Below are 14,116 nucleotides of genomic sequence, written 5' to 3' on the forward strand. Positions count from 1 at the left end.
ACAAGAGGGAAGAGATATGGGAACATATGTATATATATAACTGATTCACTTTGCTGTAAAGCAGAAACTAACACACCATTGTAAAACAGTTATACTCCAATAAAGATGTTAAAAAAAAAAGAAAAATACATTTCCCCTGTCTTTATTACACACTGTAGAAAATAAAATATTGCACCTTTAAGTCATATAATAAATATATACAAAGAGTATTGCAAAAAAAAAAAAAAAGACAGGAGGGTAGAACATATTTTATTTTACAGTTTGTTAGCTTTACTTAAAATTCTTAAACATTTATATGTCCATTTATATTCTTGTCCCAGATCACACAAATGTTAGGAATGGGCCTAAGTGTCTGCCTACTATGTGTTAAACTCCATACTAGGCCCTAAGCCCATGTACCACACAACATGGTCTTGACCTCATGGAGCTTACCATCTGCTATGGACTGAATTGTGTCCCCCACCCAAAATTCATATGTTGAAGCTCTAATCCCCAATGACTGTATTTGGAGATAGGATCTTCAGGAGGTAATTAAGGTTAAATGAGGTCATAAGAGTGGGGCCCTAATCCAATAGGCCTGGTGACCTTATAAGAGGAGGAAGATCTCGATCCTCAATCTTTCTCTTTCTCTCCATCCCCCCCTTACACATACACACACACACATAGAAGAAAGGCCATGTGAGCGCACAGTGAGAAGATGGCTATCTGCAAGCCAGGAAGACAGCCCTCCTTAGAAACCAACCGGCACCTTGATCTTGGACATCTAGCCTCCTGAACTATGAGAAAATACATTTCTGTTGTTTAAGCCCCTAGCCTCTGGTATTTTGTTTTTCTTTGTTTTTGTTTTTTTTTTAATTTTATTTTTTATTTTATTTTTTTTTTTTTTTGTGGTATGCGAGCCTCCCTCTGTTGTGGCCTCTCCCGTTGCGGAGCACATTTTTTAATTTTAATAATTTTTGGCTGCATTGTGTCTTCGCTGCTGTGTGCAGGCTTTCTCTAGTTGTGGTGAGTGGGGGCTACTCTTTGTTGCGGTGCTCGGGCTTCTCATTGCGGTGGCTTCTCTTGTTGCAAAGCACGGGCTCTAGGCACGTGGGTTTCAGTAGTTGCAGCACACGGGCTCAGTAGTTGTGGCACGCGGGCCCTAGAGTGCAGGCTCAGTAGTTGTGGCGCACAGGCTTAGTTGTTCCGCGGCATGTGGGATGTTCCTGGACCAGGGCTCAAACTCGTGTCCCCTGCATTGGCAGGCAGATTCTTAACCACTGCACCACCAGGGAAGTCCTGGTATTTTGTTATGACAGCCCAAGCAGACTAATAGACAATCCAATGGGAGAAGACAGACATGTAATTCCTTATTTACAATTGCTGTGAGAACTATAAAGGGAAAGTACAGGGTTTAATCAAAGTACATTCTCAACTTCGCCTAGGGACAGCAAGGTATGGGTGAGATCAGAAAAGCCTTTCATTAGGAAGTGAGATGTAAGCTGAGACTTAAAGAGTAAGTAGGAGCTAGCCAGGCATAGATGAAGAAAAGAACATTCTAGGAACAGAGAACACACTGTGCAAAATATAGAGACAAAGGCAGGAATCAGATTGTACAGACCGTTTTATGGACCATGTCAAGACTTTCAGATGTGATCCTAAGAGTAATAAAAAATGCACTAAATGAGTTTAAATAAACATCTAATAATCAAATCCGTACTTTAAAGAACTTTTTCTGGCTATTCTATAATGGATGAGTGGACTGGGGGGTAAGCAATGTTAGACAAAGAAAAACTGGTTAGGAAGTTAAAGCAGTAGCAGAGCAAAGAGATTACAATGGCTTGGACAATATGGACATACCAGTGGTAGTAGAAAGAAGGAGAGGAACTTAAGAGATATTTAGAGGTATAAAAGAAAGGAGTTGGTGTGAGGCAGAGACAGGTGACAAGAATAACTGAGTTTTCTATCTTGAGGAAGTGGTACCATTTAGTAAGCTAGAGAATAAGAGAGGAGTAGATTTCTGAGAAAGATAATACCTTTGGTTTTTTGTTTTTTGTTTTTATAAATTTATTTATTTATTTATTTTTGGCTGCATTGGGTCTTTGTTGCTGCGCACGGGCTTTCTCTAGTTGCGGCAAGGGGGGGCTGCTCTTCCTTGCGGTGCGCAGGCTTCTCAATGCAGTAGCTTCTCTTGCTGTGGAGCAGGGGCTCTAGGCACGCGGGCTTCAACAGTTGTGGCACGCAGGCTCAGTAGTTGTGGCTTGCGGGCTCTAGAGCACAGGCTCAGTAGTTGCGGCGCACAGGCTTTGTTGCTCCGCAGCATGTGGGACCTTCCCGGACCAGGGCTCGAACCCGTGTCCCCTGTGTTGGCAGATGGATTCTTAACCACTGCACCACCAGGAAAGTCCCTACCTTCGGTTTTATAAATGCTAAAGATGAGCTGTCTCTGAGATATCCAAGTACATTATAGTGAATTGGTAGTTGCAAGGTCAAGACATATAAACGTGCATATGATCAGCACAATGATAGCTATTTTCAACATAACGGTAACAAAACAGGTTCTCACGAATTCTCCATTTTCAGGTCTTGTGTCCACATACTTATGGCTCACTGACAAACCATGTCCATTTTTTAACAACAAAATGGTTCCTATTGGGAAATTAGTAATAACTATTGCTCACCCCTGCCAATCTCTGCCAATTCCTGCCTTCCCATTGGAGAGGTAGAGAACCTATGTAAGATCATTTCCTGTATAAGCCCAATTTTTAAAAAAGACTGTTAAATGTAACACAAAGCTATCACTCTGGCCTTCAAAGTCCTTACAGGTACCAAAATTTCCTGATTCGCAAAGTCCACACAGAAACTAAAGCCTTATATCAGGCACCACTGACACCACACAAAGGATTTACTATGTGTAGCAGGTGGTATCTCTTTTTAGCACATTCTCCAGAAGCATTCATCCAGGCAAATACCATCCAGTTGCATCAGAGTGGGAAAGTACATGACACTGTTTCACATGTCAGTTTCACAGTGGTAAGGCTTGATACAGCAAATCCTTGAGCCCCAGGAACTCCTCCCTGCACACTGCCTATCACTGCAGACACCTGGCATTTACTTTCATCCAGTATTTGATGTCCTAGTCCACTGAACAAATGAGTAAACCAGCACTGCAAAAAGGTAACTATCCTAAAGGACTCAAGTTTAATAAAGGCCACCAATAGCAACACACACACACACACACACACACACACACACACACACACACACACACACAGCATGACAGGTGCTGTAGCTACTTCTTCACTCCTACAGTCCATTCTTTACCTCTACTGACTGCTCACAGCCTCAAAGAAATAAAGACATTTCAAGAAATATGAGGCCAATTACCTTGAGTTGTAATAGGTATTAGAAAAGCTTAACTTTCTGGGTAACTAGAGACATAAACACTATTTACATTGAGCTCCTAAGTGTAGGGCCTAGGTATTGGTGCTGAAATTCACAAACAAATAAACAAAAAATCCTTGCGGCGCACAGGCTTTGTTGCTCCGCAGCATGTGGGACCTTCCCGGACCAGGGCTCGAACCCGTGTCCCCTGTGTTGGCAGATGGATTCTTAACCACTGCACCACCAGGAAAGTCCCTACCTTCGGTTTTATAAATGCTAAAGATGAGCTGTCTCTGAGATATCCAAGTACATTATAGTGAATTGGTAGTTGCAAGGTCAAGACATATAAACGTGCATATGATCAGCACAATGATAGCTATTTTCAACATAACGGTAACAAAACAGGTTCTCACGAATTCTCCATTTTCAGGTCTTGTGTCCACATACTTATGGCTCACTGACAAACCATGTCCATTTTTTAACAACAAAATGGTTCCTATTGGGAAATTAGTAATAACTATTGCTCACCCCTGCCAATCTCTGCCAATTCCTGCCTTCCCATTGGAGAGGTAGAGAACCTATGTAAGATCATTTCCTGTATAAGCCCAATTTTTAAAAAAGACTGTTAAATGTAACACAAAGCTATCACTCTGGCCTTCAAAGTCCTTACAGGTACCAAAATTTCCTGATTCGCAAAGTCCACACAGAAACTAAAGCCTTATATCAGGCACCACTGACACCACACAAAGGATTTACTATGTGTAGCAGGTGGTATCTCTTTTTAGCACATTCTCCAGAAGCATTCATCCAGGCAAATACCATCCAGTTGCATCAGAGTGGGAAAGTACATGACACTGTTTCACATGTCAGTTTCACAGTGGTAAGGCTTGATACAGCAAATCCTTGAGCCCCAGGAACTCCTCCCTGCACACTGCCTATCACTGCAGACACCTGGCATTTACTTTCATCCAGTATTTGATGTCCTAGTCCACTGAACAAATGAGTAAACCAGCACTGCAAAAAGGTAACTATCCTAAAGGACTCAAGTTTAATAAAGGCCACCAATAGCAACACACACACACACACACACACACACACACACACACACACACACACACACAGCATGACAGGTGCTGTAGCTACTTCTTCACTCCTACAGTCCATTCTTTACCTCTACTGACTGCTCACAGCCTCAAAGAAATAAAGACATTTCAAGAAATATGAGGCCAATTACCTTGAGTTGTAATAGGTATTAGAAAAGCTTAACTTTCTGGGTAACTAGAGACATAAACACTATTTACATTGAGCTCCTAAGTGTAGGGCCTAGGTATTGGTGCTGAAATTCACAAACAAATAAACAAAAAATCCTATGTGAAAGGAATTGCCAAGAGGAGGTCCCCTCCACAGAGCCAGGCGAGGGAAGTCATTCAGAGCTGTTTCGATTGAGAAAAAGCAAAATACAATACTCCTATGGCTTGGGTAAACAAATATAAATAGCTTTAGAACTTCATTTTCTTTCAAATTTTTTTCCACAGATATGTACACTGTCAACAAAGTTATCAGCTCCTCTAGGTCTGGTATTCTAGACTAGATTTTTTAATGCATTAAAAAAATACCCAGGGCTTCCCTGGTGGCGCAGTGGTTGAGAGTCCGCCTGCTGATGCAGGGGATACAGGTTCGTGCCCCAGTCGGGGAAGATCCCACATGCCGCGGAGCGGCTAGGCCCGTGAGCCATGGCTGCTGAGCCTGCGCGTCCAGAGCCTGTGCTCCGCAACAGGAGAGGCCGCAACAGTGAGAGGCCCGTGTACCGCAAAACAAACAAACAAACAAAAATACCCAGATGAGTTTAAATATGAAATAGCTTTCTAAAAATGAAAACAATTTAATTTCAGGAAGCTACATCTAAAATAAATGGTATGAAAATAAATAAATAAAATAAACGGTACGAGCCAGGCCAAAAGAACTTTCATAACCAATCTTGCCCCAACAAAGCCCTTATCATTGCAGGCCTGGATGTTCTCATTCCCCATATTGGAATTTAGTTGCTCTCTTCTCTAATGTGACCAAAGCCAACCATGAATATCCTGTGGCTCTTCTAAGGCACACTATTCTTTTAACTTGGTTTAGGATCTTAACTAATTTGTTTTTCTGAAGTATTTACAGTTTCTAACAGGTAATTATGGACTGCTAATAATAAGAACAATAAAAAACAACTACCATTTTTTTCAAAGTCTGCTAGTAATAGGCATTGCACTAAATGCTTTAACAATAACAAATAGTTGAGTGCTTAATTGAAGGCACTATGCCATACACTTTACATCTATAATCTTTTACAAATAAAGTGAGGTACCTGAGGCTACTGTGGACAAACTGTCAACACTCCTGTCTAAGGCCAATACCCCCACATGTACCTAGATGGCCTCCATTTTTGCTTACTCAAGAATATTTCAGCAGTTGTTCTCTCCTCTCCTGCATCAACTTCTCCTTCACTACTGGATAATTTCATTGACATACAAACAAGATGTAATATCTCCTATTTATGTTTTAAAAAGAGGGAGGGACTTCCTTGGTGGTGCAGTGGTTAAGAATCCGCCTGCCTGACAATGCAGGGGACACAGGTTCGATCCCTGGTCCGGGAAGATCCCACATGCGGTGAAGCAACTAAGCCCGTGTCCCACAACTAACGAGCCTGCGCTCTAGAGCCCGTGAACCACAACTACTGAAGCCCACGAGCCACAACTACTGAGCCTGCAAGCCACAACTACTGAAGCCCGGGCGCCTAGAGCCCACGCTCTGCAACAAGAGAAGCCACCACAATGAGAAGCCCACGCGCAGCAATGAAGACCCAACGCAGCCAAAAATAAATAAAATAAATTTATAAAAAAGAAAAAAAAAGAGGGAAAAAATACTCAACTCTATAAGCTTTCCAGGTGTCACCTGATTTCTAAAATCCTCTTTTCAGCAAATCACTTTGAAACAATAGTATAGACTCACTACCTTCTCTCCAAATTATCAGAAGAGGAACATGAGTAATTCAATGAAACTCTATATACTCTTCACTTACGTTTAACAACTGTTAACATTTTGTTACATTTGCTTTTTTGGGGGGAGGGGTACACGGGTCTCTCACTGCCGTGGCCTCTCCCGTTGCAGGGCACAGGCTCCGGACGCGCAGGCCCAGCGGCCATGGCTCACGGGCCCAGCCGCTCCACAGCATGTGGGATTCCCCTGCATCCGCAGGCGGACCCCCAACCACTGCACCACCAGGGAAGTCCACATTTGCTTTTTTCTCCCCATTCTCTTTCCCTCTCATTCTCTCCCTCTCTTGCTCTAACACACACACACACACACACACACACACACAAAATCACTCACATATATACACACTTATTTTTTGTTAACTGTACCATTTGAAAGTCAGTTGTAAACATCATAATACCTCCTCTCAAATACTTCCACAATTAATGTCCTTGGCCTAAGAATAAGGAACAACCACCACACAACTGTCACACCAAGGAAGTTTAACACTGGCACATTTTCACCTAACGAAAGTCCACATTCAAATTTCCTCAACTGTCCCAATAATGTCCTTCAACTATTTTTTAAAATCCAGGATCCAACCAAAAATTAATCAAGAATTACATTTATTCACCAAGTCTCTTTTCTCCAATAATCTAGAGCATATCCTTAGTGTTTGCTTGTTTGTGGTCTTTTACAACTTCAACATTTTTGAAGAGTTCAGGCCAGTAGTTCTACAGATTATCCCCTCAATTTGAACTTCTCTGTTTCCTCATTCATTAGATTGAGGTTAAACATTTTTTAACACAAATAACACATAGGTAATACTGTCTCCTATTCTGTCTTGAGCCCATTCAAATCAAGCTTTGGACGCATCACTGATCAATGTCACTTGCCAAGGTCACCAATTTGGTCTTCCCTATTCCTAATCCAAAGATCAATTCTTTGTTGGTCATCTTACATAGCCTTGACACACTTTCTTCTTGTGTCTTTGGAAACACCAAACACTTTCTCTTGGTTTTGTTGCAACCTCACTCAGAGGGTCCTTCTCAGTCTTCTTTACTGATGGATTCTCCTTATCTCTTAACAAGTAAATACGAAGTGCCCCAGGGCTCAGTCCTTAGATAACTTTTCTATCTAGATTCACTCACTCACCAGGTCAGTGCTTCTCAAACTAGCTGTGGTGACAGGCCAAGTGAAATTTCCATCCATTCACAAACCATTGCAAAATACAATAAATATGAAATAACAGAAAAATGATCAAATGCCTGAAGGTCACAACAATGTCAAATTGCTTACTCTAAATTTCTGTACTTATTAACTCCTGGCAAACTGGTAACAAACAGTTCATTGATCATCACCAGTCAGCTGACCACACTTAAGTAGCATTTCAGTAGTTTATCTCACCCAATCCCATAGCTTAAATATCATCTATATGCTGTCAACCCCTAAATGTATATCTCCAGATCATATCTCACCCTTGATCCCCAGGATTCATTATATGTGGCCTCTCCCGTTGCAGAGCACAGGCTCCGGACGCGCAGGCTCAGCGGCCATGGCTCAGGGGCCCAGCCGCTCCGCGGCATGTGGGATCTTCCCAGACCGGGGCACGAACCCGCGTCCCCTGCATCAGCAGGCGGACTCCCAACCACTGCGCCACCAGGGAAGCCCCTCAACACTCCTTCTTGGATGTCAAGCAAGCACCAAAGTTCTGATTCCTCCAACAACCCCTATCCTGCTCCTCCCAAGAGCAAAAATAGCAACAACAAAAAAAACCCCTGCTCCGCTCACAATATTCTCTACTTGCTCAGTAAATGGCAACCATATCCATCTACCTACTCAGCCCTAAAACCTTACCATCACCCTCAATTCCTCTCTTTCTCTCATATACCAAAATTAATAACTATCAACAAATACTGTCAGCTCTCTTTTCAAAATACATCCAGAATCCAATCACTTCTCACCACCCAAGCTGCTACCACCCTGTCTAAGCAATCATCACCTTGACTGAATTTTGTAATGGTTTCCTCACTTACTTTCCAGCTTTCACTACTGCTCTCCCTATAGTCTGAGCAACCAGTGACCTTGCTAAAACCTAAGACAACTATTCACTAGGGAAAGAAAAGTTCTTTCAAAAAATGGTGCTGGGGCAACAGCTATGCACATTCAAAGGAATGAAATCGGACCCTTACCGATACCACATATAAAAATTATACCACATATAAAAATAATACCACATATAAAAAATAACTAATAAGGAATCAAAGACCTAAAGTAAGAGCTAAAACCATAAAACTCTTAAAAGGAAAAAGAAGTAAATCATCATAACCTCATTCTGTTTTCTTAGATTCTGTATTTGTCTATTTGGCATCCATTAATTGCTAGCCAAACTTATTCATACCTCCTCTGTAATCCAGTTTTTGCAGGTATGCAAAATTGCTATTACAAACCCTCTAATCAATCCTGAGTCCACACTCCCAACCACCTCCTTTATCAAACTCGCAGACATCAAGCCATTATTTCATCTGCCCTATATCACTCAGGGCCAAGTACCAAAACAACTAAGGACCAGACCTCTAACCCTGAACCCGCCAACATTATTCAAAGTAGCCAGTCCTAAACTGTTTACCCTGCCCTGCTTTGCCTTTGCTGTGGAAACCCCAATAAAGGCTCTCTGGCTTCCCCTTGCAACTTTCTGCCTCCTGACCAAACCTGGTGCTTTCCCCATGTGGCCCTGCATGGCATGGCATGCCCCTTCTCTTGAGGAAACTGTAAGTAATAAATTCTTCTTTCAATAGCATTAGCCTCTTTGTGTCATCAATCAGTTACCTTCATAAATTAAAGCCCAGGAACAAATCAGATCTTAAATTAGGCAATGATTTCTTAGATATGATATGATATCAAAAGCCCAACCAATGAAAAAGCAGATAAACTGGACTTCATCAAAATTACAAACTTTTGTGCATCAATGGTCACTATTAAGAAAGTAAAACAACAACCCACAGAATAGAAAATATTTGCAAACCAAGTGTCTGATAAGGGTCTAGTATATAGAATATATAAAGTACTCTTACAGGGACTTCCCTGGTGGTCCAGTTGTTAAGACTCCGTGCTTCCACTGAAGGGGATGCGGGTTTGATTTCTGGTTGGGGAACTGAGATCCCATATGCCACATGGCGTGGCCATAAATAAATAAATAAATAACTCTTACAATTCAACAATAAAAAGACAACTCACATTTTAAAATGGGCAAAGGATTTGAATAAACATTTCTTCAAAGAAGATATGCAAATAGCCAACAAGTACACAAAAAGATGTTCAACATCACTGGTCATTAGGGAAATGCAAATCAAAACCACAATGAGAAACAAATTCAGCAAAGCTGGAGAATACAAAACCAACCAGTAAAAATCAGTTGCATCTATACACTAACAATGAACAATCTAAAAAAGAATTTAAGAAATAATTCCATTTATAATAGCATCACAAATAATAAAATATTTAGGAATAAATTTAACTAAGGAAGTGAAGACCTGTACACTGAAAACTACAAAACATTTCTGAAAGAAATTAAATAGAAAAACATCCCACATTCATGGATTGGAAGACTTAATATTGTCAAGTTTGACAATATCACCCAAATCAATCTACAAATTCCATGCAATCCATATCAGAATCCCAACAATTTTTTTTTAAGCAGAAATAGAGAAACTCATCCTAACATTCATATGGAATCACAAGGAACCCTGAATAGCCAAAACAATCTTGAAGAACAAAGTTGGTTCTTGATTTCACACTTCTTGATTTTAAAACTTATTACAAAGCTACACTAATCAAAACAGTGGGGTACTAGCACAGGACAGAAATACAGACCACAGAAGAGAATAGAGATCCCCCAAATAAATCTTCACATGTATGGTCAAAAACTTGACAAGGGTGCCAAGACCATTCAATGGGTTAATGACAGTCTTTTCAACAAATGGTCCTGAGACTACTAGATACTCATATGCAAAAGAATGAAGTTAGATACTTACTTTACATCATAAAGAAAAATTAACTCAAAAGTGACCATAGGCCTAATTATGAGAGCTAAAACTCTTAGAAGAAAACACACGGAGGAAATCTTTATGACACTGGATTTGGCAATGATTTCTTGGATATGACACCAAAAGCTCAAGCAACAAAAGATAAAATAGATAAATTGAACTTCATCAAAATTAAAAACTTTTGTGCATCAAGGACACTATCAAGAAAGTGAAAACACAATCCAAAAAATGGAAGAAAATATATTCAAATCATATACTTGATAAGAACTTAATATATAGAATATAGAGAGAATTCCTACAACTCAACTACAAAAATAAACAGACCAATTAAAAAATGGATAAAGAACTTGATTTCTCCAGAGAAGGTTTACAAATGAACAATAATCATATGAAAAGATGCTCAACATCACTAGTAATTAGGAAAATGCAAAGTAAAACCACAATGAGACAACACTTCATACATATTAAGATGGCTATTTTTTAATTAACATAAAATTGATTTAAAATATTGTGTTAGTTTCAGCATAGTGATTCAGTATTTTTGCAGATTATACTCCATTATGGGTTATTACAAGATAATAGGAATAATTCCCTGTGTTATACAGTAAATTCTTGTTGTTTATCTGTTTTATATATAGTAGTTTGTACCTGTTAATCCCATACCCCTAATTTGTCCCTCCCCACTTCCCTCTCCCCTGTGGTAACCACAAGTTTGTTTTCTATGCCTGTGAATCTGTTTCTGTTTTGTATATACAATCATTTGTATTATTTTTAGATTTTACATATAAGTGATATCATATAGTATTTGTCTTTCTCCTGTCTGACTTATTTCACTAAGCATAATATTCTCTAGGTCTATCCATGTTGATGCAAATGGAAGAATTTCATTCTTTTTATGGCTGAGTAATATTCCATTATGCACACATACATATATGTATTTATATATATAACATCTTTTTTATCCATTCATCTGTTGATGGACACTTGGGTTGCTTCCATATCTTAGCTATTGCAAATAGTGTTGCTATGAACATTGGGGTGCATGTATATTTTCTAATAAGTGTTGTCATTTTTTCCAGATATACACCCAGGAGTGGAATTGCTGGATCATATGGTAGTTCTATTTTTAGTTTTTAGGGGGAATCTCCATACTGTTTTCCACAGTGGCTGCACCAATTTACATTCCTACCAACAGTGTACGAGGGTTCCCATTTCACCACATCCTCTCCAACATTTGCTATCTGTAGACTTTTTGATGATAGCCATTCTGACAGGTGTGAGGTGATATCTCACTGTGGTTTTGATTTGCATTTCAATAATAATTAGTGATATTGAGCATCTTTTCATGTGAAGATGGCTATTCTTTTAAAAATGGAAAATAACAAGTGTTAGCTAGGATGCAGAGAAACTGGACTCCTGATGTATTCTGGTGTATTGCTGGTAGGAGTAAGAAATGGTGCAGCTGCTATGGAAAGCAGTATGGTGGTTCCTCAAAAAGCTAAAGAACTGTCACATGATCCAACAATTCCACTTCTAGGTATCTACCCAAAATAACTGAAAGCAAGGACTCAAATAAGTACTTGTACATCCATGTTCAGAGCAGCATTACTCACAATGTCCATTGATGGATAATGGATAAACAAAATATGGTACATACATACAATGGAATATTATTTAGCCTTGAAAAGGAATGAAGTACTGACATGTGCTAAAACATGGATGAATCTTGAAAAAGTTATGCTGAGTGAAAGAAACCAGACACAAGAAGCCACATTTTATATAATTCCATTTATATGTAATGTTCAGAATAGGCAAATCTATTAAGACAGATGTAGATTAGGGGGACTTCCCTGGCAGTCCAGTGGTTAAGACTTCACCTTCCAATGCAGGGGGTGAGGGTTCGATCCCTGGTTGGGGAGCTAAGATGCCACATGCCTCACGGCCAAAAACACAAAACATAAAACAGAAGCAATGTTGTAATAGATTCAATAAAGACTTTAAAAATGGTCCACATCAAAAAAAAAAAAAAAGATGTAGATTAGTGGTTACCAGGGACTAGAGGGAGTGTAGAATAGGGGAGTGATTGCAAAGGAGTAGGGGGTTTCTTTTTGGGTGATGAAAATGTTCTAATTGAAAGTAGTAATGATTGTAAGACCTTGTGAATATGTTAAAAACCAGTGAACTGTGTATTCTTAAATGGTGATTATACAGTATATGAATCATATTTCAATAAAACAAATTGCCCTTCCCCCAAAACTCTCTGACAGATCACATCATTTCTCTGCTTAAAACTACCCACTGACTTTCTGTCCCAATTAGTACAAAATGCAAAGTCCTTTCTGTGGCCCACAAGGCATTACAAAATCCAGCTCCTGCCTCCTGTTCTTCTACACCCTCCCAGCCCAACACCATTGTTCACTTAGCAATAGCCACTCCAGCCTCCTTTCTACATGCCAAGCATGTTCCCACCTCAGGACCTTGGCACATGCTGTATCCCTACCTGGGATACTCATGCCCAGTATATACATCAACATCACTCATTCCAGACTCCTGTTCTCTACTCAAACATCATCTTAATGAGAAAATTCCTAGAAAACATCATTTAAAATTTCAACCCCTGGGCTTCCCTGGTGGCACAGTGGTTAAGAATCCGCCTGCCAATGAAGGGGACACGGGTTCGAGCCCTGGTCCGGGAAGATCTCACATGCCGCGGAGCAACTAAGCCCGTGCACCACAACTACTGAGCCTGCGCTCTAGAGCCTGCGAGCCACAACTACTGAGCCCGCGTGCCACAACTACTGAAGCCTGCATGCATAGAGCCTGTGCTCCGCCACAAGAGAAGCCACTGCAATGAGAAGCCCGCGCACCGCAATGAAGAGTAGCCCCCGCTCGCCGCAACTCTAGAAAGCCCGCGAGCAGCAACAAAGACCCAACGCAGCCAAAAATAAATAAATTAATTAGTTTGAAAAAAAAAAATTTCAACCCCTGCCCCACAAAAACACATACCCTCATATCTCTTTATCTAGTTTTATTTTTCTTCATAGCACTCAATACCATGACATATCATACATGCTTTTGTCTGTCCGTCTCTCTGTCTGCTAAAACCTACTGTATCTCCAGTATTTAGATCAGTGCCTGCACATAACAAGAACTGAATAAATACAGTATGATAGACGCATGGATGGATGGATGAATTTGAACAAATGAACAAATAAATGGAAGCAAAAAGACAAACAGAAATGTAGTAACTTGTTTTATGAAAAAATATGTAGTAAATGGTAGGGCAGAGACTCAACCTAGGTCTGCCTGACTCTCAAGCCCAGGCTCTTTACTTCTATGCTATAATTCCACTTACTAATTTGGAGACATTGGAGAAATTACTTGTTGGGTGGAAGTGCATTTTGTATACTGACAAGATATCACATACATCTCGAAATCCATTTTTTAGTTCCTGTCTATTTTCATGCAACTACCAAATTACATGGAAAAGCATAACAATTGACAGCCTCCAAAATGACTGAACTTCATTTATTTTACATTGCTCAGCTATTTTAACATTATGCTAATTAAATGAATCTGACTCCCTCTCTAAAGACAAGAACACCAAACCAGCTGCAAACTCCAAATCTCTCTGCATCCATAATGTATACTAGTGAGAACATGCCAAAGGAAATGGGCCTTTATACCTG

General features: G+C 40.0%; 1 protein-coding gene across 1 annotated transcript in view; it reads right to left on the bottom strand.

Moving 5' to 3' along the window:
- Positions 1 to 14,116, bottom strand: part of MAST2 (microtubule associated serine/threonine kinase 2) — a 272,170-nt gene that overhangs the window by 95,754 nt on the left and 162,300 nt on the right. The window lies entirely within an intron of this gene.

The sequence above is a fragment of the Physeter macrocephalus genome, chromosome 4, assembly GCF_002837175.3.
Source record: "Physeter macrocephalus isolate SW-GA chromosome 4, ASM283717v5, whole genome shotgun sequence".
Classification (NCBI taxonomy): Eukaryota; Metazoa; Chordata; class Mammalia; order Artiodactyla; family Physeteridae; genus Physeter; species Physeter macrocephalus.